Genomic DNA, 26,773 nt, shown 5'->3' on the forward strand with positions numbered 1-26,773 from the left:
GAAAAAAAAGTGCTTGTTGCAGCATAGTACGTTCTGTTGTCTTTCAACAAACAGTGGAGATGAAACCATTGTTCAGTTTTTGGAATACTGTGTTGGCGTTTGGAACATTAAACTTCTTGTCTAACGGCTAATTAAATTTTGCCTGATTCCGATGCTTTGAAAAAGCACAGAGTAAACGTTTCACACAAGTAAATGCACAAGGTACAAAACATATCTAATTTTCTTTGTTGCTGAAATAGATTTTTTTTTTTTGTCATCGTTGTCGTCCTCCTCTGCTTATCCGGGTCCGTGTCGCGGGGGCAGCATTCCAAGTATAGAATCCCAGACAGCCCTCTCCCCAGCCACCTCCACCAGCAGGACCCCAAGGCGTTTCCAGACTAGATTGGACATGTAATTTCTCCAACGTGTTGTGGGTCAACCCGGGGGCCTCCTGCCGGCAGGACATGCCCGAAACACCTCTCCAGGGAGACGTCCATGAGACATCCTGACCAGATGACTGAACCACCTTAACTGGCTTCTTTCGATGTGGAAGAGCAGCGGTTCTACTCGTGAGTTCCTACCGAATATCCTAGCTCCTCAACTTATCTCTAAGGCTGCACATGCTAACCCTATGGAGAAAACTCATTTCAGCTGATTGTATCCGCGATCTCATTCTTTCGGTCGTTACCCAAAGCTCATGAGGATTGGGACGTAGATCGACCGGTAAATCAAGAGCTTTGCTTTCTGGCTCAGCTCCCTCTTCACCACGACAGATCGTTCAATATCCGCATCACTGTAGACGCTGCCCCAATCCGCCTGTTGATTTCCTGCTCCCTTCCTCCTTTATCCGTGAACAGGACACCAAGATACTTAAACTCCTCTGCTTGAGGCAGGACCTCTGTCCCGACCCTGAGTTGGCAAGCCACCCTTTTCAAGTCAAGAACCATGGTTTCAGATTTGGAGGTGCTTATCCTCATCCCAGCCGCTTCACACTCAGCTAAGAATCTACCCAGCAAGAGCTGGAGGTCAGAGCCTGATGAAGCTAGGAGGACCACATCATCTGCAAAAAGCAAAAAGCAGACGAGGTTCTCCTGCCACCAAACTTGACGCCTTTCACACCACAGCTGTGCCTAGAAATTCTGTTCATATAGGTCACGAACCCTCACTGGGAACAGGTCAGACTTACTGCCGGCTATGCGGACCAAGCTCACTCTCCTCTGATGACCCTTAACAAAGGGCCATCCTCCGCATACTCCTGGAGCTCCCCCAATAGGTTGCCCCTAGGGACAGGGTCATAAGCCTTCTCCAAATCCACAAAACACATGTGGATTGGTTTGGTAAACTCCCATGTTCCCTCCATCACCCTAGCAAGAGTAAAGAGCTGGTCCACAGTTCAAAGGCTAGGACAAGATAACATTGCTCCTCCTCAATCTGAGTTTCAACTATCGACCGGACCCTCCTTTCCAGTACCTTGGAGTAGAACTTTCCAGGAAGGCTGAGGAGAGTGATCCCTTTATAGTTGGAACACACCCTCTTGTCCCCCTTCTTAAAAACGGAGACCACCACCCCAGTCTGCTACTCCATCGGAACTGCCCCCGATGTCCACGCATTGTTGCAGAGACGTGTCAACCACGACAGCCCTACAACACCCATAGCCATGAGATACCAAGGACGGATTTCATCCACCCCAAGGCTCCGCTGCTATGTAGCTGTTTGACTACCTCAGCACTCTTCTGCCCCGAGATTGGACACTCCATACCCAGCTATCCCGGCTCTGGTTCCTCCTCGGAATGTGCATTGGTGGAATTTAGGAGCCATGTAGTGATGATTACGAACACATTGTCTGTATAAACAAACTATTAAAAAGAAACAGCGAAAACACTGAACACTGCAAACACAAAACCAATTTAGCTGTTAGCATATTAGCATTCTTTTGTACAGAGATTGAGCCTGCGGCATTTTCCAAGATTTAGACTGAGAGCAGCTACTAACTCATTTTTTCATCATAATCTTTGTCGTCTTCTCTCTTTAATTGAGTTCTGTTTCAGCTAGAAGCTAAGAGCAAGCTTTTGCTGGACAAAGCTTCATTGGGAGAGTGTCTTACAGGAAGTGAAATGCAGAGGGGGGGGGGGGGTGCATGTAGACATGGGTGGGGCTTGCAAGGCTGCCCAATCAGAACTTCCCATGGTGCTCTGCTCAAGGGACACATTTGTACAGTAGTGTGTTTTACTTTTAATATTGTGTAGATAAACAACTCATTACAGCCCTGTAATAAAATATATATAAAAAAACATTCATGTAACAGGTTATAAAACGTTTAAAAAGGTATCATAGAAGAAACAGCATTTTAAATGAATGCACATTCTACACCGTCCATGTGACCGAGTACCCAGAAGCCCCGGTTAAATACCACCTGTTCTTCTGGTCACATTCGTGCTTGCTTCGGCAGCACATATACTAAAATTGGAACGATACAGAGAAGATTAGCATGGCCCCTGCGCAAGGATGACACGCAAATTCGTGAAGCGTTCCATATTTTTTTCCTGGAGAGAGACACTAGATTCTCATAACTGTGTCCTGAACACTAAATGGTGCTGAAAAACTCCTTGTTACTCTGACATTGCATATACAGGTCGAAAATTGCATTGTGTTGTGTTGTGTTAAAAAGGATTTTTTGACACATTTACATTTACGGCATTTATCAGACACCCTTATCCAGAGCGACTTACAATCAGTAGTTACAGGGACAGTCCCCCCTGGAGAAACTTGGGTTTCAGTGTCTTGCTCAGGGACACAATGGTAGTAAAAGGGATTTGAACCTGGGTCTTCTGGTTCATATGCGAGTAGTGTTACCCACTAGGCTACTACCAGCCTTATAAACAATCTGGTGGCACTAAAAAAGGACAAAAAAAAGGACAAATCCAGTCCAAATTATAGTTAGTGCCATCTAGTGGAGGAAAAAAAAGTGCTTGTTGCAGAGCAATAGTATGTGCTGTTGTCTTTACCCAAAGCTCATGAGGATTGGGACATAGATCGACCGGTAAATCAAAAGCTTTGCTTTCTGGCTCAGCTCCCTCTTCACCACGACAGATCGTTCAATATCCGCATCACTGTAGACGCTGCCCCAATCCGCCTGTTGATTTCCTGCTCCCTTCCTCCTTTATCCGTGAACAGGACACCAAGATACTTAAACTCCTCCACTTGAGGCAGGACCTCTGTCCCGACCCTGAGTTGGCAAGCCACCCTTTTCAAGTCAAGAACCATGGTTTCAGATTTGGAGGTGCTGATCCTCATCCCAGCCGCTTCACACTCAGCTAAGAATCTACCCAGCAAGAGCTGGAGGTCAGAGCCTGATGAAGCTAGGAGGACCACATCATCTGCAAAAAGCATCTAGTGGAGGAAAAAAAAGTGCTTGTTGCAGAGCAATAGTACGTGCTGTTGTCTTTCAACAAACAGTGGAGATGAAACCATTGTTCAGTTTTTGGAATACTGTGTTGGCGTTTGGAACATTAAACTTCTTGTCTAACGGCTAATTAAATTTTGCCTGATTCCGATGCTTTGAAAAAGCACAGAGTAAACGTTTCACACAAGTAAATGCACAAGGTACAAAACATATCTAATTTTCTTTGTTGCTGAAATAGATTTTTTTTTTTGTCATCGTTGTCGTCCTCCTCTGCTTATCCGGGTCCGTGTCGCGGGGGCAGCATTCCAAGTATAGAATCCCAGACAGCCCTCTCCCCAGCCACCTCCACCAGCAGGACCCCAAGGCGTTTCCAGACTAGATTGGACATGTAATTTCTCCAACGTGTTGTGGGTCAACCCGGGGGCCTCCTGCCGGCAGGACATGCCCGAAACACCTCTCCAGGGAGACGTCCATGAGACATCCTGACCAGATGACTGAACCACCTTAACTGGCTTCTTTCGATGTGGAAGAGCAGCGGTTCTACTCGTGAGTTCCTACCGAATATCCTAGCTCCTCAACTTATCTCTAAGGCTGCACATGCTAACCCTATTGAGAAAACTCATTTCAGCTGATTGTATCCGCGATCTCATTCTTTCGGTCGTTACCCAAAGCTCATGAGGATTGGGACGTAGATCGACCGGTAAATCAAGAGCTTTGCTTTCTGGCTCAGCTCCCTCTTCACCACGACAGATCGTTCAATATCCGCATCACTGTAGACGCTGCCCCAATCCGCCTGTTGATTTCCTGCTCCCTTCCTCCTTTATCCGTGAACAGGACACCAAGATACTTAAACTCCTCCGCTTGAGGCAGGACCTCTGTCCCGACCCTGAGTTGGCAAGCCACCCTTTTCAAGTCAAGAACCATGGTTTCAGATTTGGAGGTGCTTATCCTCATCCCAGCCGCTTCACACTCAGCTAAGAATCTACCCAGCAAGAGCTGGAGGTCAGAGCCTGATGAAGCTAGGAGGACCACATCATCTGCAAAAAGCAAAAAGCAGACGAGGTTCTCCTGCCACCAAACTTGACGCCTTTCACACCACAGCTGTGCCTAGAAATTCTGTTCATATAGGTCACGAACCCTCACTGGGAACAGGTCAGACTTACTGCCGGCTATGCGGACCAAGCTCACTCTCCTCTGATGACCCTTAACAAAGGGCCATCCTCCGCATACTCCTGGAGCTCCCCCAATAGGTTGCCCCTAGGGACAGGGTCATAAGCCTTCTCCAAATCCACAAAACACATGTGGATTGGTTTGGTAAACTCCCAAGGCTCCGCTGCTGTGTAGCTGTTTGACTACCTCAGCACTCTTCTGCCCCGAGATTGGACACTCCATACCCAGCTATCCCGGCTCTGGTTCCTCCTCGGAATGTGCATTGGTGGAATTGAGGAGCCATGTAGTGATGATTACGAACACATTGTCTGTATAAACAAACTATTAAAAAGAAACAGCGAAAACACTGAACACTGCAAACACAAAACCAATTTAGCTGTTAGCATATTAGCATTCTTTTGTACAGAGATTGAGCCTGCGGCATTTTCCAAGATTTAGACTGAGAGCAGCTACTAACTCATTTTTTCATCATAATCTTTGTCGTCTTCTCTCTTTAATTGAGTTCTGTTTCAGCTAGAAGCTAAGAGCAAGCTTTTGCTGGACAAAGCTTCATTGGGAGAGTGTCTTACAGGAAGTGAAATGCAGAGGGGGGGGGTGCATGTAGACATGGGTGGGGCTTGCAAGGCTGCCCAATCAGAACTTCCCATGGTGCTCTGCTCAAGGGACACATTTGTACAGTAGTGTGTTTTACTTTTAATATTGTGTAGATAAACAACTCATTACAGCCCTGTAATAAAATATATATAAAAAAACATTCATGTAACAGGTTATAAAACGTTTAAAAAGGTATCATAGAAGAAACAGCATTTTAAATGAATGCACATTCTACACCGTCCATGTGACCGAGTACCCAGAAGCCCCGGTTAAATACCACTGTTTTTCTGGTCACATTCGTGCTTGCTTCGGCAGCACATATACTAAAATTGGAACGATACAGAGAAGATTAGCATGGCCCCTGCGCAAGGATGACACGCAAATTCGTGAAGCGTTCCATATTTTTTTCCTGGAGAGAGACACTAGATTCTCATAACTGTGTCCTGAACACTAAATGGTGCTGAAAAACTCCTTGTTACTCTGACATTGCATATACAGGTCGAAAATTGCATTGTGTTGTGTTGTGTTAAAAAGGATTTTTTGACACATTTACATTTACGGCATTTATCAGACACCCTTATCCAGAGCGACTTACAATCAGTAGTTACAGGGACAGTCCCCCCTGGAGAAACTTGGGTTTCAGTGTCTTGCTCAGGGACACAATGGTAGTAAAAGGGATTTGAACCTGGGTCTTCTGGTTCATATGCGAGTAGTGTTACCCACTAGGCTACTACCAGCCTTATAAACAATCTGGTGGCACTAAAAAAGGACAAAAAAAAGGACAAATCCAGTCCAAATTATAGTTAGTGCCATCTAGTGGAGGAAAAAAAAGTGCTTGTTGCAGAGCAATAGTATGTGCTGTTGTCGTTACCCAAAGCTCATGAGGATTGGGACATAGATCGACCGGTAAATCAAAAGCTTTGCTTTCTGGCTCAGCTCCCTCTTCACCACGACAGATCGTTCAATATCCGCATCACTGTAGACGCTGCCCCAATCCGCCTGTTGATTTCCTGCTCCCTTCCTCCTTTATCCGTGAACAGGACACCAAGATACTTAAACTCCTCCACTTGAGGCAGGACCTCTGTCCCGACCCTGAGTTGGCAAGCCACCCTTTTCAAGTCAAGAACCATGGTTTCAGATTTGGAGGTGCTGATCCTCATCCCAGCCGCTTCACACTCAGCTAAGAATCTACCCAGCAAGAGCTGGAGGTCAGAGCCTGATGAAGCTAGGAGGACCACATCATCTGCAAAAAGCATCTAGTGGAGGAAAAAAAAGTGCTTGTTGCAGAGCAATAGTACGTGCTGTTGTCTTTCAACAAACAGTGGAGACGAAACCATTGTTCAGTTTTTGGAATACTGTGTTGGCGTTTGGAACATTAAACTTCTTGTCTAACGGCTAATTAAATTTTGCCTGATTCCGATGCTTTGAAAAAGCACAGAGTAAACGTTTCACACAAGTAAATGCACAAGGTACAAAACATATCTAATTTTCTTTGTTGCTGAAATAGATTTTTTTTTTTGTCGTCGTTGTCGTCCTCCTCTGCTTATCCGGGTCCGTGTCGCGGGGGCAGCATTCCAAGTATAGAATCCCAGACAGCCCTCTCCCCAGCCACCTCCACCAGCAGGACCCTAAGGCGTTTCCAGACTAGATTGGACATGTAATTTCTCCAACGTGTTGTGGGTCAACCCGGGGGCCTCCTGCCGGCAGGACATGCCCGAAACACCTCTCCAGGGAGACGTCCATGAGACATCCTGACCAGATGACTGAACCACCTTAACTGACTTCTTTCGATGTGGAAGAGCAGCGGTTCTACTCGTGAGTTCCTACCGAATATCCTAGCTCCTCAACTTATCTCTAAGGCTGCACATGCTAACCCTATGGAGAAAACTCATTTCAGCTGATTGTATCCGCGATCTCATTCTTTCGGTCGTTACCCAAAGCTCATGAGGATTGGGACGTAGATCGACCGGTAAATCAAGAGCTTTGCTTTCTGGCTCAGCTCCCTCTTCACCACGACAGATCGTTCAATATCCGCATCACTGTAGACGCTGCCCCAATCCGCCTGTTGATTTCCTGCTCCCTTCCTCCTTTATCCGTGAACAGGACACCAAGATACTTAAACTCCTCCACTTGAGGCAGGACCTCTGTCCCGACCCTGAGTTGGCAAGCCACCCTTTTCAAGTCAAGAACCATTGTTTCAGATTTGGAGGTGCTTATCCTCATCCCAGCCGCTTCACACTCAGCTAAGAATCTACCCAGCAAGAGCTGGAGGTCAGAGCCTGATGAAGCTAGGAGGACCACATCATCTGCAAAAAGCAAAAAGCAGACGAGGTTCTCCTGCCACCAAACTTGACGCCTTTCACACCACAGCTGTGCCTAGAAATTCTGTTCATATAGGTCACGAACCCTCACTGGGAACAGGTCAGACTTACTGCCGGCTATGCGGACCAAGCTCACTCTCCTCTGATGACCCTTAACAAAGGGCCATCCTCCGCATACTCCTGGAGCTCCCCCAATAGGTTGCCCCTAGGGACAGGGTCATAAGCCTTCTCCAAATCCACAAAACACATGTGGATTGGTTTGGTAAACTCCCAAGGCTCCGCTGCTGTGTAGCTGTTTGACTACCTCAGCACTCTTCTGCCCCGAGATTGGACACTCCATACCCAGCTATCCCGGCTCTGGTTCCTCCTCGGAATGTGCATTGGTGGAATTGAGGAGCCATGTAGTGATGATTACGAACACATTGTCTGTATAAACAAACTATTAAAAAGAAACAGCGAAAAAACTGAACACTGCAAACACAAAACCAATTTAGCTGTTAGCATATTAGCATTCTTTTGTACAGAGATTGAGCCTGCGGCATTTTCCAAGATTTAGACTGAGAGCAGCTACTAACTCATTTTTTCATCATAATCTTTGTCGTCTTCTCTCTTTAATTGAGTTCTGTTTCAGCTAGAAGCTAAGAGCAAGCTTTTGCTGGACAAAGCTTCATTGGGAGAGTGTCTTACAGGAAGTGAAATGCAGAGGGGGGGGGGGTGCATGTAGACATGGGTGGGGCTTGCAAGGCTGCCCAATCAGAACTTCCCATGGTGCTCTGCTCAAGGGACACATTTGTACAGTAGTGTGTTTTACTTTTAATATTGTGTAGATAAACAACTCATTACAGCCCTGTAATAAAATATATATAAAAAAACATTCATGTAACAGGTTATAAAACGTTTAAAAAGGTATCATAGAAGAAACAGCATTTTAAATAAATGCACATTCTACACCGTCCATGTGACCGAGTACCCAGAAGCCCCGGTTAAATACCACTGTTTTTCTGGTCACATTCGTGCTTGCTTCGGCAGCACATATACTAAAATTGGAACGATACAGAGAAGATTAGCATGGCCCCTGCGCAAGGATGACACGCAAATTCGTGAAGCGTTCCATATTTTTTTCCTGGAGAGAGACACTAGATTCTCATAACTGTGTCCTGAACACTAAATGGTGCTGAAAAACTCCTTGTTACTCTGACATTGCATATACAGGTTGAAAATTGCATTGTGTTGTGTTGTGTTAAAAAGGATTTTTTGACACATTTACATTTACGGCATTTATCAGACACCCTTATCCAGAGCGACTTACAATCAGTAGTTACAGGGACAGTCCCCCCTGGAGAAACTTGGGTTTCAGTGTCTTGCTCAGGGACACAATGGTAGTAAAAGGGATTTGAACCTGGGTCTTCTGGTTCATATGCGAGTAGTGTTACCCACTAGGCTACTACCAGCCTTATAAACAATCTGGTGGCACTAAAAAAGGACAAAAAAAAGGACAAATCCAGTCCAAATTATAGTTAGTGCCATCTAGTGGAGGAAAAAAAAGTGCTTGTTGCAGAGCAATAGTATGTGCTGTTGTCGTTACCCAAAGCTCATGAGGATTGGGACATAGATCGACCGGTAAATCAAAAGCTTTGCTTTCTGGCTCAGCTCCCTCTTCACCACGACAGATCGTTCAATATCCGCATCACTGTAGACGCTGCCCCAATCCGCCTGTTGATTTCCTGCTCCCTTCCTCCTTTATCCGTGAACAGGACACCAAGATACTTAAACTCCTCCACTTGAGGCAGGACCTCTGTCCCGACCCTGAGTTGGCAAGCCACCCTTTTCAAGTCAAGAACCATGGTTTCAGATTTGGAGGTGCTGATCCTCATCCCAGCCGCTTCACACTCAGCTAAGAATCTACCCAGCAAGAGCTGGAGGTCAGAGCCTGATGAAGCTAGGAGGACCACATCATCTGCAAAAAGCATCTAGTGGAGGAAAAAAAAGTGCTTGTTGCAGAGCAATAGTACGTGCTGTTGTCTTTCAACAAACAGTGGAGACGAAACCATTGTTCAGTTTTTGGAATACTGTGTTGGCGTTTGGAACATTAAACTTCTTGTCTAACGGCTAATTAAATTTTGCCTGATTCCGATGCTTTGAAAAAGCACAGAGTAAACGTTTCACACAAGTAAATGCACAAGGTACAAAACATATCTAATTTTCTTTGTTGCTGAAAAAGATTTTTTTTTTTGTCGTCGTTGTCGTCCTCCTCTGCTTATCCGGGTCCGTGTCGCGGGGGCAGCATTCCAAGTATAGAATCCCAGACAGCCCTCTCCCCAGCCACCTCCACCAGCAGGACCCTAAGGCGTTTCCAGACTAGATTGGACATGTAATTTCTCCAACGTGTTGTGGGTCAACCCGGGGGCCTCCTGCCGGCAGGACATGCCCGAAACACCTCTCCAGGGAGACGTCCATGAGACATCCTGACCAGATGACTGAACCACCTTAACTGACTTCTTTCGATGTGGAAGAGCAGCGGTTCTACTCGTGAGTTCCTACCGAATATCCTAGCTCCTCAACTTATCTCTAAGGCTGCACATGCTAACCCTATGGAGAAAACTCATTTCAGCTGATTGTATCCGCGATCTCATTCTTTCGGTCGTTACCCAAAGCTCATGAGGATTGGGACGTAGATCGACCGGTAAATCAAGAGCTTTGCTTTCTGGCTCAGCTCCCTCTTCACCACGACAGATCGTTCAATATCCGCATCACTGTAGACGCTGCCCCAATCCGCCTGTTGATTTCCTGCTCCCTTCCTCCTTTATCCGTGAACAGGACACCAAGATACTTAAACTCCTCCACTTGAGGCAGGACCTCTGTCCCGACCCTGAGTTGGCAAGCCACCCTTTTCAAGTCAAGAACCATGGTTTCAGATTTGGAGGTGCTTATCCTCATCCCAGCCGCTTCACACTCAGCTAAGAATCTACCCAGCAAGAGCTGGAGGTCAGAGCCTGATGAAGCTAGGAGGACCACATCATCTGCAAAAAGCAAAAAGCAGATGAGATTCTCCTGCCACCAAACTTGACGCCCTTCACACCACAGCTGTGCCTAGAAATTCTGTTCATATAGGTCACGAACCCTCACTGGGAACAGGTCAGACTTACTGCCGGCTATGCGGACCAAGCTCACTCTCCTCTGATGACCCTTAACAAAGGGCCATCCTCCGCATACTCCTGGAGCTCCCCCAATAGGTTGCCCCTAGGGACACGGTCATAAGCCTTCTCCAAATCCACAAAACACATGTGGATTGGTTGGGTGAACTCCCGTGTTCCCTCCATCACCCTAGCAAGAGTAAAGAGCTGGTCCACAGTTCCAAGGCTAGGACAAGATAACATTGCTCCTCCTCAATCTGAGTTTCAACTATCGACCGGACCCTCCTTTCCAGTACCTTGGAGTAGACCTTTCCAGGGAGGCTGAGGAGAGTGATCCCTCTATAGTTGGAACACACCCTCTTGTCCCCCTTCTTAAAAACGGAGACCACCACCCCAGTCTGCTACTCCATCGGAACTGCCCCCGATGTCCACGCATTGTTGCAGAGACGTGTCAACCACGACAGCCCTACAACACCCATAGCCATGAGATACCAAGGACGGATTTCATCCACCCCAAGGCTCCGCTGCTATGTAGCTGTTTGACTACCTCAGCACTCTTCTGCCCCGAGATTGGACACTCCATACCCAGCTATCCCGGCTCTGGTTCCTCCTCGGAATGTGCATTGGTGGAATTTAGGAGCCATGTAGTGATGATTACGAACACATTGTCTGTATAAACAAACTATTAAAAAGAAACAGCGAAAACACTGAACACTGCAAACACAAAACCAATTTAGCTGTTAGCATATTAGCATTCTTTTGTACAGAGATTGAGCCTGCGGCATTTTCCAAGATTTAGACTGAGAGCAGCTACTAACTCATTTTCTCATCATAATCTTTGTCGTCTTCTCTCTTTAATTGAGTTCTGTTTCAGCTAGAAGCTAAGAGCAAGCTTTTGCTGGACAAAGCTTCATTGGGAGAGTGTCTTACAGGAAGTTAAATGCAGAGGGGGGGTGGGGGGGGGCATGTAGACATGGGTGGGGCTTGCAAGGCTGCCCAATCAGAACTTCCCATGGTGCTCTGCTCAAGGGACACATTTGTACAGTAGTGTGTTTTACTTTTAATATTGTGTAGATAAACAACTCATTACAGCCCTGTAATAAAATATATATAAAAAAACATTCATGTAACAGGTTATAAAACGTTTAAAAAGGTATCATAGAAGAAACAGCATTTTAAATGAATGCACAGTCTACACCGTCCATGTGACCGAGTACCCAGAAGCCCCGGTTAAATACCACCGTTCTTCTGGTCACATTCGTGCTTGCTTCGGCAGCACATATACTAAAATTGGAACGATACAGAGAAGATTAGCATGGCCCCTGCGCAAGGATGACACGCAAATTCGTGAAGCGTTCCATATTTTTTTCCTGGAGAGAGACACTAGATTCTCATAACTGTGTCCTGAACACTAAATGGTGCTGAAAAACTCCTTGTTACTCTGACATTGCATATACAGGTCGAAAATTGCATTGTGTTGTGTTGTGTTAAAAAGGATTTTTGGACACATTTACATTTACGGCATTTATCAGACACCCTTGTCCAGAGTGACTTACAATCAGTAGTTACAAGGACAGTCCCCCCTGGAGAAACTTGGGTTTCAGTGTCTTGCTCAGGGACACAATGGTAGTAAAAGGGATTTGAACCTGGGTCTTCTGGTTCATAGGCGAGTAGTGTTACCCACTAGGCTACTACCAGCCTTATAAACAATCTGGTGGCACTAAAAAAGGACAAAAAAAGGACAAATCCAGTCCAAATTATAGTTAGTGTCATCTAGTGGAGGAAAAAAAGTGCTTGTTGCAGAGCAATAGTATGTGCTGTTGTCGTTACCCAAAGCTCATGAGGATTGGGACGTAGATCGACCGGTAAATCAAAAGCTTTGCTTTCTGGCTCAGCTCCCTCTTCACCCCGACAGATCGTTCAATATCCGCATCACTGTAGACGCTGCCCCAATCCGCCTGTTGATTTCCTGCTCCCTTCCTCCTTTATCCGTGAACAGGACACCAAGATACTTAAACTCCTCCACTTGAGGCAGGACCTCTGTCACGACCCTGAGTTGGCAAGCCACCCTTTTCAAGTCAAGAACCATGGTTTCAGATTTGGAGGTGCTGATCCTCATCCCAGCCGCTTCACACTCAGCTAAGAATCTACCCAGCAAGAGCTGGAGGTCAGAGCCTGATGAAGCTAGGAGGACCACATCATCTGCAAAAAGCATCTAGTGGAGGAAAAAAAAGTGCTTGTTGCAGAGCAATAGTATGTGCTGTTGTCTTTCAACAAACAGTGGAGATGAAACCATTATTCAGTTTTTGGAATACTGTGTTGGCGTTTGGAACATTAAACTTCTTGTCTAACGGCTAATTAAATTTTGCCTGATTCCGATGCTTTGAAAAAGCACAGAGTAAACGTTTCACACAAGTAAATGCACAAGGTACAAAACATATCTAATTTTCTTTGTTGCTGAAATTGATTTTTTTTGTAGTCGTCGTTGTCGTCCTCCTCTGCTTATCCGGGTCCATGTCGCGGGGGCAGCATTCCAAGTATAGAATCCCAGACAGCCCTCTCCCCAGCCACCTCCACCAGCAGGACCCCAAGGCGTTTCCAGACTAGATTGGACATGTAATTTCTCCAACGTGTTGTGGGTCAACCCGGGGGCCTCCTGCCGGCAGGACATGCCCGAAACACCTCTCCAGGAAGACGTCCATGAGACATCCTGACCAGATGACTGAACCACCTTAACTGGCTTCTTTCGATGTGGAAGAGCAGCGGTTCTACTCGTGAGTTCCTACCGAATATCCTAGCTCCTCAACTTATCTCTAAGGCTGCACATGCTAACCCTATGGAGAAAACTCATTTCAGCTGATTGTATCCGCGATCTCATTCTTTCGGTCGTTACCCAAAGCTCATGAGGATTGGGACATAGATCGACCGGTAAATCAAGAGCTTTGCTTTCTGGCTCAGCTCCCTCTTCACCACGACAGATCGTTCAATATCCGCAACACTGTAGACGCTGCCCCAATCCGCCTGTTGATTTCCTGCTCCCTTCTTGCTTTATCCGTGAACAGGACACCAAGATACTTAAAATCCTCCGCTTGAGACAGGACCTCTGTCCCGACCCTGAGTTGGCAAGCCACCCTTTTCAAGTCCAGAACCATGGTTTCAGATTTGGAGGTGCTTATCCTCATCCCAGCCGCTTCACACTCAGCTAAGAATCTACCCAGCAAGAGCTGGAGGTCAGAGCCTGATGAAGCTAGGAGGACCACATCATCTGCAAAAAGCAAAAAGCAGACGAGATTCTCCTGCCACCAAACTTGACGCCCTTCACACCACAGCTGTGCCTAGAAATTCTGTTCATATAGGTCACGAACCCTCACTGGGAACAGGTCAGACTTACTGCCGGCTATGCGGACCAAGCTCACTCTCCTCTGATGACCCTTAACAAAGGGCCATCCTCCGCATACTCCTGGAGCTCCCCCAATAGGTTGCCCCTAGGGACAGGGTCATAAGCCTTCTCCAAATCCACAAAACACATGTGGATTGGTTTGGTAAACTCCCAAGGCTCCGCTGCTGTGTAGCTGTTTGACTACCTCAGCACTCTTCTGCCCCGAGATTGGACACTCCATACCCAGCTATCCCGGCTCTGGTTCCTCCTCGGAATGTGCATTGGTGGAATTGAGGAGCCATGTAGTGATGATTACGAACACATTGTCTGTATAAACAAACTATTAAAAAGAAACAGCGAAAACACTGAACACTGCAAACACAAAACCAATTTAGCTGTTAGCATATTAGCATTCTTTTGTACAGAGATTGAGCCTGCGGCATTTTCCAAGATTTAGACTGAGAGCAGCTACTAACTCATTTTTTCATCATAATCTTTGTCGTCTTCTCTCTTTAATTGAGTTCTGTTTCAGCTAGAAGCTAAGAGCAAGCTTTTGCTGGACAAAGCTTCACTGGGAGAGTGTCTTACAGGAAGTGAAATACAGAGGGGGGGGGGGTGCATGTAGACATGGGTGGGGCTTGCAAGGCTGCCCAATCAGAACTTCCCATGGTGCTCTGCTCAAGGGACACATTTGTACAGTAGTGTGTTTTACTTTTAATATTGTGTAGATAAACAACTCATTACAGCCCTGTAATAAAATATATATATAAAAAAACATTCATGTAACAGGTTATAAAACGTTTAAAAAGGTATCATAGAAGAAACAGCATTTTAAATGAATGCACAGTCTGCCCCAATCCGCCTGTTGATTTCCTGCTCCCTTCCTCCTTTATCCGTGAACAGGACACCTAGATACTTAAACTCCTCCACTTGAGGCAGGACCTCTGTCACGACCCTGAGTTGGCAAGCCACCCTTTTCAAGTCAAGAACCATGGTTTCAGATTTGGAGGTGCTGATCCTCATCCCAGCCGCTTCACACTCAGCTAAGAATCTACCCAGCAAGAGCTGGAGGTCAGAGCCTGATGAAGCTAGGAGGACCACATCATCTGCAAAAAGCATCTAGTGGAGGAAAAAAAAGTGCTTGTTGCAGAGCAATAGTACGTGCTGTTGTCTTTCAACAAACAGTGGAGACGAAACCATTGTTCAGTTTTTGGAATACTGTGTTGGCGTTTGGAACATTAAACTTCTTGTCTAACGGCTAATTAAATTTTGCCTGATTCCGATGCTTTGAAAAAGCACAGAGTAAACGTTTCACACAAGTAAATGCACAAGGTACAAAACATATCTAATTTTCTTTGTTGCTGAAATTGATTTTTTTTGTAGTCGTCGTTGTCGTCCTCCTCTGCTTATCCGGGTCCGTGTCGCGGGGGCAGCATTCCAAGTATAGAATCCCAGACAGCCCTCTCCCCAGCCACCTCCACCAGCAGGACCCCAAGGCGTTTCCAGACTAGATTGGACATGTAATTTCTCCAACGTGTTTTGGGTCAACCCGGGGGCCTCCTGCCGGCAGGACATGCCCGAAACACCTCTCCAGGGAGACGTCCATGAGACATCCTGACCAGATGACTGAACCACCTTAACTGGCTTCTTTCGATGTGGAAGAGCAGCGGTTCTACTCGTGAGTTCCTACCGAATATCCTAGCTCCTCAACTTATCTCTAAGGCTGCACATGCTAACCCTATGGAGAAAACTCATTTCAGCTGATTGTATCCGCGATCTCATTCTTTCGGTCGTTACCCAAAGCTCATGAGGATTGGGACGTAGATCGACCGGTAAATCAAGAGCTTTGCTTTCTGGCTCAGCTCCCTCTTCACCACGACAGATCGTTCAATATCCGCATCACTGTAGACGCTGCCCCAATCCGCCTGTTGATTTCCTGCTCCCTTCCTCCTTTATCCGTGAACAGGACACCAAGATACTTAAACTCCTCCGCTTGAGGCAGGACCTCTGTCACGACCCTGAGTTGGCAAGCCACCCTTTTCAAGTCAAGAACCATGGTTTCAGATTTGGAGGTGCTGATCCTCATCCCAGCCGCTTCACACCCAGCTAAGGATCTACCCAGCAAGAGCTGGAGGTCAGAGCCTGATGAAGCTAGGAGGACCACATCATCTGCAAAAAGCAAAAAGCAGACGAGATTCTCCTGCCACCAAACTTGACGCCTTTCACACCACAGCTGTGCCTAGAAATTCTGTTCATATAGGTCACGAACCCTCACTGGGAAAAGGTCAGACTTACTGCCGGCTATGCGGACCAAGCTCACTCTCCTCTGATGACCCTTAACAAAGGGCCATCCTCCGCATACTCCTGGAGCTCCCCCAATAGGTTGCCCCTAGGGACAGGGTCATAAGCCTTCTCCAAATCCACAAAACACATGTGGATTGGTTTGGTAAACTCCCATGTTCCCTCCATCACCCTAGCAAGAGTAAAGAGCTGGTCCACAGTTCCAAGGCTAGGACAAGATAACATTGCTCCTCCTCAATTTGAGTTTCAACTATCGACCGGACCCTCCTTTCCAGTACCTTGGAGTAGAACTTTCCAGGGAGGCTGAGGAGAGTGATCCCTTTATAGTTGGAACACACCCTCTTGTCCCCCTTCTTAAAAACGGAGACCACCACCCCAGTCTGCTACTCCATCGGAACTGCCCCCGATGTCCACGCATTGTTGCAGAGACGTGTCAACCACGACAGCCCTACAACACCCATAGCCATGAGATACCAAGGACGGATTTCATCCACCCCAAGGCTCCGCTGCTGTGTAGCTGTTTGACTACCTCAGCACCTTCTGCCCCGAGATTGGACACTCCATACCCAGCTATCCCGGCTCTGGTTCCTCCTCGGAATGTGCATTGGTGGAATTGAGGAGCCATGTAGTGATGATTACGAACACATTGTCTGTATAAACAAACTATTAAAAAGAAACAGCAAAAACACTGAACACTGCAAACACAAAACCAATTTAGCTGTTAGCATATTAGCATTCTTTTGTACAGAGATTGAGCCTGCGGCATTTTCCAAGATTTAGACTGAGAGCAGCTACTAACTCATTTTTTCATCATAATCTTTGTCGTCTTCTCTCTTTAATTGAGTTCTGTTTCAGCTAGAAGCTAAGAGCAAGCTTTTGCTGGACAAAGCTTCATTGGGAGAGTGTCTTACAGGAAGTGAAATGCAGAGGGGGGGGGGCATGTAGACATGGGTGGGGCTTGCAAGGCTGCCCAATCAGAACTTCCCATGGTGCTCTGCTCAAGGGACACATTTGTACAGTAGTGTGTTTTACTTTTAATATTGTGTAGATAAACAACTCATTACAGCCCTGTAATAAAATATATATAAAAAAACATTCATGTAACAGGTTATAAAACGTTTAAAAAGGTATCATAGAAGAAACAGCATTTTAAATGAATGCACAGTCTACACCGTCCATGTGACCGAGTACCCAGAAGCCCCGGTTAAATACCACCGTTTTTCTGGTCACATTCGTGCTTGCTTCGGCAGCACATATACTAAAATTGGAACGATACAGAGAAGATTAGCATGGCCCCTGCGCAAGGATGACACGCAAATTCGTGAAGCGTTCCATATTTTTTTCCTGGAGAGAGACACTAGATTCTCATAACTGTGTCCTGAACACTAAATGGTGCTGAAAAACTCCTTGTTACTCTGACATTGCATATACAGGTCGAAAATTGCATTGTGTTGTGTTGTGTTAAAAAGGATTTTTGGACACATTTACATTTACGGCATTTATCAGACACCCTTGTCCAGAGTGACTTACAATCAGTAGTTACAGGGACAGTCCCCCCTGGAGAAACTTGGGTTTCAGTGTCTTGCTCAAAGACACAATGGTAGTAAAAGGGATTTGAACCTGGGTCTTCTGGTTCATAGGCAAGTAGTGTTACCCACTAGGCTACTACCAGCCTTATAAACAATCTGGTGGCACTAAAAAAGGACAAAAAAAAGGACAAATCCAGTCCAAATTATAGTTAGTGCCATCTAGTGGAGGAAAAAAAAGTGCTTGTTGCAGAGCAATAGTATGTGCTGTTGTCGTTACCCAAAGCTCATGAGGATTGGGACGTAGATCGACCGGTAAATCAAAAGCTTTGCTTTCTGGCTCAGCTCCCTCTTCACCACGACAGATCGTTCAATATCCGCATCACTGTAGACGCTGCCCCAATCCGCCTGTTGATTTCCTGCTCCCTTCCTCCTTTATCCGTGAACAGGACACCAAGATACTTAAACTCCTCCACTTGAGGCAGGACCTCTGTCACGACCCTGAGTTGGCAAGCCACCCTTTTCAAGTCAAGAACCATGGTTTCAGATTTGGAGGTGCTGATCCTCATCCCAGCCGCTTCACACTCAGCTAAGAATCTACCCAGCAAGAGCTGGAGGTCAGAGCCTGATGAAGCTAGGAGGACCACATCATCTGCAAAAAGCATCTATTGGAGGAAAAAAAAGTGCTTGTTGCAGAGCAATAGTATGTGCTGTTGTCTTTCAACAAACAGTGGAGATGAAACCATTGTTCAGTTTTTGGAATACTGTGTTGGCGTTTGGAACATTAAACTTCTTGTCTAACGGCTAATTAAATTTTGCCTGATTCCGATGCTTTGAAAAAGCACAGAGTAAACGTTTCACACAAGTAAATGCACAAGGTACAAAACATATCTAATTTTCTTTGTTGCTGAAATTGATTTTTTTTGTAGTCGTCGTTGTCGTCCTCCTCTGCTTATCCGGGTCCGTGTCGCGGGGGCAGCATTCCAAGTATAGAATCCCAGACAGCCCTCTCCCCAGCCACCTCCACCAGCAGGACCCCAAGGCGTTTCCAGACTAGATTGGACATGTAATTTCTCCAACGTGTTGTGGGTCAACCCGGGGGCCTCCTGCCGGCAGGACATGCCCGAAACACCTCTCCAGGGAGACGTCCATGAGACATCCTGACCAGATGACTGAACCACCTTAACTGGCTTCTTTCGATGTGGAAGAGCAGCGGTTCTACTCGTGAGTTCCTACCGAATATCCTAGCTCCTCAACTTATCTCTAAGGCTGCACATGCTAACCCTATGGAGAAAACTCATTTCAGCTGATTGTATCCGCGAATCTCATTCTTTCGGTCGTTACCCAAAGCTCATGAGGATTGGGACGTAGATCGACCGGTAAATCAAGAGCTTTGCTTTCTGGCTCAGCTCCCTCTTCACCACGACAGATCGTTCAATATCCGCATCACTGTAGACGCTGCCCCAATCCGCCTGTTGATTTCCTGCTCCCTTCCTCCTTTATCCGTGAACAGGACACCAAGATACTTAAACTCCTCCACTTGAGGCAGGACCTCTGTCACGACCCTGAGTTGGCAAGCCACCCTTTTCAAGTCAAGAACCATGGTTTCAGATTTGGAGGTGCTGATCCTCATCCCAGCCGCTTCACACTCAGCTAAGAATCTACCCAGCAAGAGCTGGAGGTCAGAGCCTGATGAAGCTAGGAGGACCACATCATCTGCAAAAAGCATCTAGTGGAGGAAAAAAAAGGGCTTGTTGCAGAGCAATAGTATGTGCTGTTGTCTTTCAACAAACAGTGGAGATGAAACCATTGTTCAGTTTTTGGAATACTGTGTTGGCGTTTGGAACATTAAACTTCTTGTCTAACGGCTAATTAAATTTTGCCTGATTCCGATGCTTTGAAAAAGCACAGAGTAAACGTTTCACACAAGTAAATGCACAAGGTACAAAACATATCTAATTTTCTTTGTTGCTGAAATTGATTTTTTTTGTAGTCGTCGTTGTCGTCCTCCTCTGCTTATCCGGGTCCGTGTCGCGGGGGGCAGCATTCCAAGTATAGAATCCCAGACAGCCCTCTCCCCAGCCACCTCCACCAGCAGGACCCCAAGGCGTTTCCAGACTAGATTGGACATGTAATTTCTCCAACGTGTTGTGGGTCAACCCGGGGGCCTCCTGCCGGCAGGACATGCCCGAAACACCTCTCCAGGGAGACGTCCATGAGACATCCTGACCAGATGACTGAACCACCTTAACTGGCTTCTTTCGATGTGGAAGAGCAGCGGTTCTACTCGTGAGTTCCTACCGAATATCCTAGCTCCTCAACTTATCTCTAAGGCTGCACATGCTAACCCTATGGAGAAAACTCATTTCAGCTGATTGTATCCGCGATCTCATTCTTTCGGTCGTTACCCAAAGCTCATGAGGATTGGGACGTAGATCGACCGGTAAATCAAGAGCTTTGCTTTCTGGCTCAGCTCCCTCTTCACCACGACAGATCGTTCAATATCCGCATCACTGTAGACGCTGCCCCAATCCGCCTGTTGATTTCCTGCTCCCTTCCTCCTTTATCCGTGAACAGGACACCAAGATACTTAAACTCCTCCACTTGAGGCAGGACCTCTGTCACGACCCTGAGTTGGCAAGCCACCCTTTTCAAGTCAAGAACCATGGTTTCAGATTTGGAGGTGCTGATCCTCATCCCAGCCGCTTCACACTCAGCTAAGAATCTACCCAGCAAGAGCTGGAGGTCAGAGCCTGATGAAGCTAGGAGGACCACATCATCTGCAAAAAGCATCTAGTGGAGGAAAAAAAAGGGCTTGTTGCAGAGCAATAGTATGTGCTGTTGTCTTTCAACAAACAGTGGAGATGAAACCATTGTTCAGTTTTTGGAATACTGTGTTGGCGTTTGGAACATTAAACTTCTTGTCTAACGGCTAATTAAATTTTGCCTGATTCCGATGCTTTGAAAAAGCACAGAGTAAACGTTTCACACAAGTAAATGCACAAGGTACAAAACATATCTAATTTTCTTTGTTGCTGAAATTGATTTTTTTTGTAGTCGTCGTTGTCGTCCTCCTCTGCTTATCCGGGTCCGTGTCGCGGGGGCAGCATTCCAAGTATAGAATCCCAGACAGCCCTCTCCCCAGCCACCTCCACCAGCAGGACCCCAAGGCGTTTCCAGACTAGATTGGACATGTAATTTCTCCAACGTGTTGTGGGTCAACCCGGGGGCCTCCTGCCGGCAGGACATGCCCGAAACACCTCTCCAGGGAGACGTCCATGAGACATCCTGACCAGATGACTGAACCACCTTAACTGGCTTCTTTCGATGTGGAAGAGCAGCGGTTCTACTCGTGAGTTCCTACCGAATATCCTAGCTCCTCAACTTATCTCTAAGGCTGCACATGCTAACCCTATGGAGAAAACTCATTTCAGCTGATTGTATCCGCGATCTCATTCTTTCGGTCGTTACCCAAAGCTCATGAGGATTGGGACGTAGATCGACCGGTAAATCAAGAGCTTTGCTTTCTGGCTCAGCTCCCTCTTCACCACGACAGATCGTTCAATATCCGCATCACTGTAGACGCTGCCCCAATCCGCCTGTTGATTTCCTGCTCCCTTCCTCCTTTATCCGTGAACAGGACACCAAGATACTTAAACTCCTCCGCTTGAGGCAGGACCTCTGTCACGACCCTGAGTTGGCAAGCCACCCTTTTCAAGTCAAGAACCATGGTTTCAGATTTGGAGGTGCTGATCCTCATCCCAGCCGCTTCACACTCAGCTAAGAATCTACCCAGCAAGAGCTGGAGGTCAGAGCCTGATGAAGCTAGGAGGACCACATCATCTGCAAAAAGCATCTAGTGGAGGAAAAAAAAGTGCTTGTTGCAGAGCAATAGTATGTGCTGTTGTCTTTCAACAAACAGTGGAGATGAAACCATTGTTCAGTTTTTGGAATACTGTGTTGGCGTTTGGAACATTAAGCTTCTTGTCTAACGGCTAATTAAATTTTGCCTGATTCCGATGCTTTGAAAAAGCACAGAGTAAACGTTTCACACAAGTAAATGCACAAGGTACAAAACATATCTAATTTTCTTTGTTGCTGAAATTGATTTTTTTTTGTAGTCATCGTTGTCGTCCTCCTCTGCTTATCCGGGTCCGTGTCGTGGGGGCAGCATTCCAAGTATAGAATCCCAGACAGCCCTCTCCCCAGCCACCTCCACCAGCAGGACCCCAAGGCGTTTCCAGACTAGATTGGACATGTAATTTCTCCAACGTGTTGTGGGTCAACCCGGGGGCCTCCTGCCGCAGGACATGCCCGAAACACCTCTCCAGGGAGACGTCCATGAGACATCCTGACCTAATGACTGAACCACCTTAACTGGCTTCTTTCGATGTGGAAGAGCAGCGGTTCCACTCGTGAGTTCCTACCGAATATCCTAGCTCCTCAACTTATCTCTAAGGCTGCACATGCTAACCCTATGGAGAAAACTCATTTCAGCTGATTGTATCCGCGATCTCATTCTTTCGGTCGTTACCCAAAGCTCATGAAGATTGGGACGTAGATCGACCGGTAAATCAAGAGCTTTGCTTTCTGGCTCAGCTCCCTCTTCACCACGACAGATCGTTCAATATCCGCATCACTGTAGACGCTGCCCCAATCCGCCTGTTGATTTCCTGCTCCCTTCCTCCTTTATCCGTGAACAGGACACCAAGATACTTAAACTCCTCCGCTTGAGACAGGACCTCTGTCACGACCCTGAGTTGGCAAGCCACCCTTTTCAAGTCAAGAACCATGGTTTCAGATTTGGAGGTGCTGATCCTCATCCCAGCCGCTTCACACTCAGCTAAGAATCTACCCAGCAAGAGCTGGAGGTCAGAGCCTGATGAAGCTAGGAGGACCACATCATCTGCAAAAAGCATCTAGTGGAGGAAAAAAAAGGGCTTGTTGCAGAGCAGTAGTATGTGCTGTTGTCTTTCAACAAACAGTGGAGATGAAACCATTGTTCAGTTTTTGGAATACTGTGTTGGCGTTTGGAACATTAAACTTCTTGTCTAACGGCTAATTAAATTTTGCCTGATTCCGATGCTTTGAAAAAGCACAGAGTAAACGTTTCACACAAGTAAATGCACAAGGTACAAAACATATCTAATTTTCTTTGTTGCTGAAATTGATTTTTTTTGTAGTCGTCGTTGTCGTCCTCCTCTGCTTATCCGGGTCCGTGTCGCGGGGGCAGCATTCCAAGTATAGAATCCCAGACAGCCCTCTCCCCAGCCACCTCCACCAGCAGGACCCCAAGGCGTTTCCAGACTAGATTGGACATGTAATTTCTCCAACGTGTTGTGGGTCAACCCGGGGGCCTCCTGCCGGCAGGACATGCCCGAAACACCTCTCCAGGGAGACGTCCATGAGACATCCTGACCAGATGACTGAACCACCTTAACTGGCTTCTTTCGATGTGGAAGAGCAGCGGTTCTACTCGTGAGTTCCTACCGAATATCCTAGCTCCTCAACTTATCTCTAAGGCTGCACATGCTAACCCTATGGAGAAAACTCATTTCAGCTGATTGTATCCGCGATCTCATTCTTTCGGTCGTTACCCAAAGCTCATGAGGATTGGGACGTAGATCGACCGGTAAATCAAGAGCTTTGCTTTCTGGCTCAGCTCCCTCTTCACCACGACAGATCGTTCAATATCCGCATCACTGTAGACGCTGCCCCAATCCGCCTGTTGATTTCCTGCTCCCTTCCTCCTTTATCCGTGAACAGGACACCAAGATACTTAAACTCCTCCGCTTGAGGCAGGACCTCTGTCACGACCCTGAGTTGGCAAGCCACCCTTTTCAAGTCAAGAACCATGGTTTCAGATTTGGAGGTGCTGATCCTCATCCCAGCAGCTTCACACTCAGCTAAGAATCTACCCAGCAAGAGCTGGAGGTCAGAGCCTGATGAAGCTAGGAGGACCACATCATCTGCAAAAAGCATCTAGTGGAGGAAAAAAAAGGGCTTGTTGCAGAGCAATAGTATGTGCTGTTGTCTTTCAACAAACAGTGGAGATGAAACCATTGTTCAGTTTTTGGAATACTGTGTTGGCGTTTGGAACATTAAACTTCTTGTCTAACGGCTAATTAAATTTTGCCTGATTCCGATGCTTTGAAAAAGCACAGAGTAAACGTTTCACACAAGTAAATGCACAAGGTACAAAACATATCTAATTTTCTTTGTTGCTGAAATTGATTTTTTTTGTAGTCATCGTTGTCGTCCTCCTCTGCTTATCCGGGTCCGTGTCGTGGGGGCAGCATTCCAAGTATAGAATCCCAGACAGCCCTCTCCCCAGCCACCTCCACCAGCAGGACCCCAAGGCGTTTCCAGACTAGATTGGACATGTAATTTCTCCAACGTGTTGTGGGTCAACCCGGGGGCCTCCTGCCGCAGGACATGCCCGAAACACCTCTCCAGGGAGACGTCCATGAGACATCCTGACCTAATGACTGAACCACCTTAACTGGCTTCTTTCGATGTGGAAGAGCAGCGGTTCCACTCGTGAGTTCCTACCGAATATCCTAGCTCCTCAACTTATCTCTAAGGCTGCACATGCTAACCCTATGGAGAAAACTCATTTCAGCTGATTGTATCCGCGATCTCATTCTTTCGGTCGTTACCCAAAGCTCATGAAGATTGGGACGTAGATCGACCGGTAAATCAAGAGCTTTGCTTTCTGGCTCAGCTCCCTCTTCACCACGACAGATCGTTCAATATCCGCATCACTGTAGACGCTGCCCCAATCCGCCTGTTGATTTCCTGCTCCCTTCCTCCTTTATCCGTGAACAGGACACCAAGATACTTAAACTCCTCCGCTTGAGACAGGACCTCTGTCCCGACCCTGAGTTGGCAAGCCACCCTTTTCAAGTCAAGAACCATGGTTTCAGATTTGGAGGTGCTTATCCTCATCCCAGCCGCTTCACACTCAGCTAAGAATCTACCCAGCAAGAGCTGGAGGTCAGAGCCTGATGAAGCTAGGAGGACCACATCATCTGCAAAAAGCAAAAAGCAGACGAGATTCTCCTGCCACCAAACTTGACGCCCTTCACACCACAGCTGTGCCTAGAAATTCTGTTCATATAGGTCACGAACCCTCACTGGGAACAGGTCAGACTTACTGCCGGCTATGCGGACCAAGCTCACTCTCCTCTGATGACCCTTAACAAAGGGCCATCCTCCGCATACTCCTGGAGCTCCCCCAATAGGTTGCCCCTAGGGACAGGGTCATAAGCCTTCTCCAAATCCACAAAACACATGTGGATTGGTTTGGTAAACTCCCATGTTCCCTCCATCACCCTAGCAAGAGTAAAGAGCTGGTCCACAGTTCCAAGGCTAGGACAAGATAACATTGCTCCTCCTCAATCTGAGTTTCAACTATCGACCGGACCCTCCTTTCCAGTACCTTGGAGTAGAACTTTCCAGGGAGGCTGAGGAGAGTGATCCCTTTATAGTTGGAACACACCCTCTTGTCCCCCTTCTTAAAAACGGAGACCACCACCCCAGTCTGCTACTCCATCGGAATAGCCCCCGATGTCCACACATTGTTGCAGAGACGTGTCAACCACGACAGCCTTACAACACCCATAGCCATGAGATACCAAGGACGGATTTCATCCACCCCAAGGCTCCGCTGCTGTGTAGCTGTTTGACTACCTCAGCACCTTCTGCCCCGAGATTGGACACTCCATACCCAGCTATCCCGGCTCTGGTTCCTCCTCGGAATGTGCATTGGTGGAATTGAGGAGCCATGTAGTGATGATTACGAACACATTGTCTGTATAAACAAACTATTAAAAAGAAACAGCAAAAACACTGAACACTGCAAACACAAAACCAATTTAGCTGTTAGCATATTAGCATTCTTTTGTACAGAGATTGAGCCTGCGGCATTTTCCAAGATTTAGACTGAGAGCAGCTACTAACTCATTTTTTCATCATAATCTTTGTCGTCTTCTCTCTTTAATTGAGTTCTGTTTCAGCTAGAAGCTAAGAGCAAGCTTTTGCTGGACAAAGCTTCATTGGGAGAGTGTCTTACAGGAAGTGAAATGCAGAGGGGGGGGGCATGTAGACATGGGTGGGGCTTGCAAGGCTGCCCAATCAGAACTTCCCATGGTGCTCTGCTCAAGGGACACATTTGTACAGTAGTGTGTTTTACTTTTAATATTGTGTAGATAAACAACTCATTACAGCCCTGTAATAAAATATATATAAAAAAACATTCATGTAACAGGTTATAAAACGTTTAAAAAGGTATCATAGAAGAAACAGCATTTTAAATGAATGCACAGTCTACACCGTCCATCTGACCGAGTACCCAGAAGCCCCGGTTAAATACCACCGTTCTTCTGGTCACATTCGTGCTTGCTTCGGCAGCACATATACTAAAATTGGAACGATACAGAGAAGATTAGCATGGCCCCTGCGCAAGGATGACACGCAAATTCGTGAAGCGTTCCATATTTTTTTCCTGGAGAGAGACACTAGATTCTCATAACTGTGTCCTGAACACTAAATGGTGCTGAAAAACTCCTTGTTACTCTGACATTGCATATACAGGTCGAAAATTGCATTGTGTTGTGTTGTGTTAAAAAGGATTTTTGGACACATTTACATTTACGGCATTTATCAGACACCCTTGTCCAGAGTGACTTACAATCAGTAGTTACAGGGACAGTCCCCCCTGGAGAAACTTGGGTTTCAGTGTCTTGCTCAGGGACACAATGGTAGTAAAAGGGATTTGAACCTGGGTCTTCTGGTTCATAGGCGAGTAGTGTTACCCACTAGGCTACTACCAGCCTTATAAACAATCTGGTGGCACTAAAAAAGGACAAAAAAAGGACAAATCCAGTCCAAATTATAGTTAGTGCCATCTAGTGGAGGAAAAAAAAGTGCTTGATGCAGAGCAATAGTATGTGCTGTTGTCGTTA

General features: G+C 46.6%; 6 non-coding genes across 6 annotated transcripts; all 6 read left to right on the plus strand.

The window, feature by feature from the left end:
* Nucleotides 1–2,412: 2,412 nt before the first annotated feature.
* Nucleotides 2,413–2,519, plus strand: LOC114801515 (U6 spliceosomal RNA). The gene has a single exon (XR_003751552.1). It is a non-coding gene; the product is annotated as a U6 spliceosomal RNA (small nuclear RNA).
* A 2,926-nt stretch (nt 2,520–5,445) lies between these two features.
* On the plus strand, nt 5,446–5,552 carry LOC114801516 (U6 spliceosomal RNA). Its single transcript, XR_003751553.1, has one exon. It is a non-coding gene; the product is annotated as a U6 spliceosomal RNA (small nuclear RNA).
* A 2,928-nt stretch (nt 5,553–8,480) lies between these two features.
* On the plus strand, nt 8,481–8,587 carry LOC114801518 (U6 spliceosomal RNA). Its single transcript, XR_003751555.1, has one exon. It is a non-coding gene; the product is annotated as a U6 spliceosomal RNA (small nuclear RNA).
* A 3,274-nt stretch (nt 8,588–11,861) lies between these two features.
* LOC114801519 (U6 spliceosomal RNA) lies at nt 11,862–11,968 on the plus strand. Its single transcript, XR_003751556.1, has one exon. It is a non-coding gene; the product is annotated as a U6 spliceosomal RNA (small nuclear RNA).
* Nucleotides 11,969–17,515: 5,547 nt separating this feature from the next.
* Nucleotides 17,516–17,622, plus strand: LOC114801520 (U6 spliceosomal RNA). The gene has a single exon (XR_003751557.1). It is a non-coding gene; the product is annotated as a U6 spliceosomal RNA (small nuclear RNA).
* Nucleotides 17,623–26,203: 8,581 nt separating this feature from the next.
* LOC114801521 (U6 spliceosomal RNA) lies at nt 26,204–26,310 on the plus strand. The gene has a single exon (XR_003751558.1). It is a non-coding gene; the product is annotated as a U6 spliceosomal RNA (small nuclear RNA).
* The last annotated feature ends 463 nt before the right edge of the window (nt 26,311–26,773 follow it).

This window comes from Denticeps clupeoides, chromosome 12 (assembly GCF_900700375.1).
Source record: "Denticeps clupeoides chromosome 12, fDenClu1.1, whole genome shotgun sequence".
NCBI lineage: Eukaryota > Metazoa > Chordata > Actinopteri > Clupeiformes > Denticipitidae > Denticeps > Denticeps clupeoides.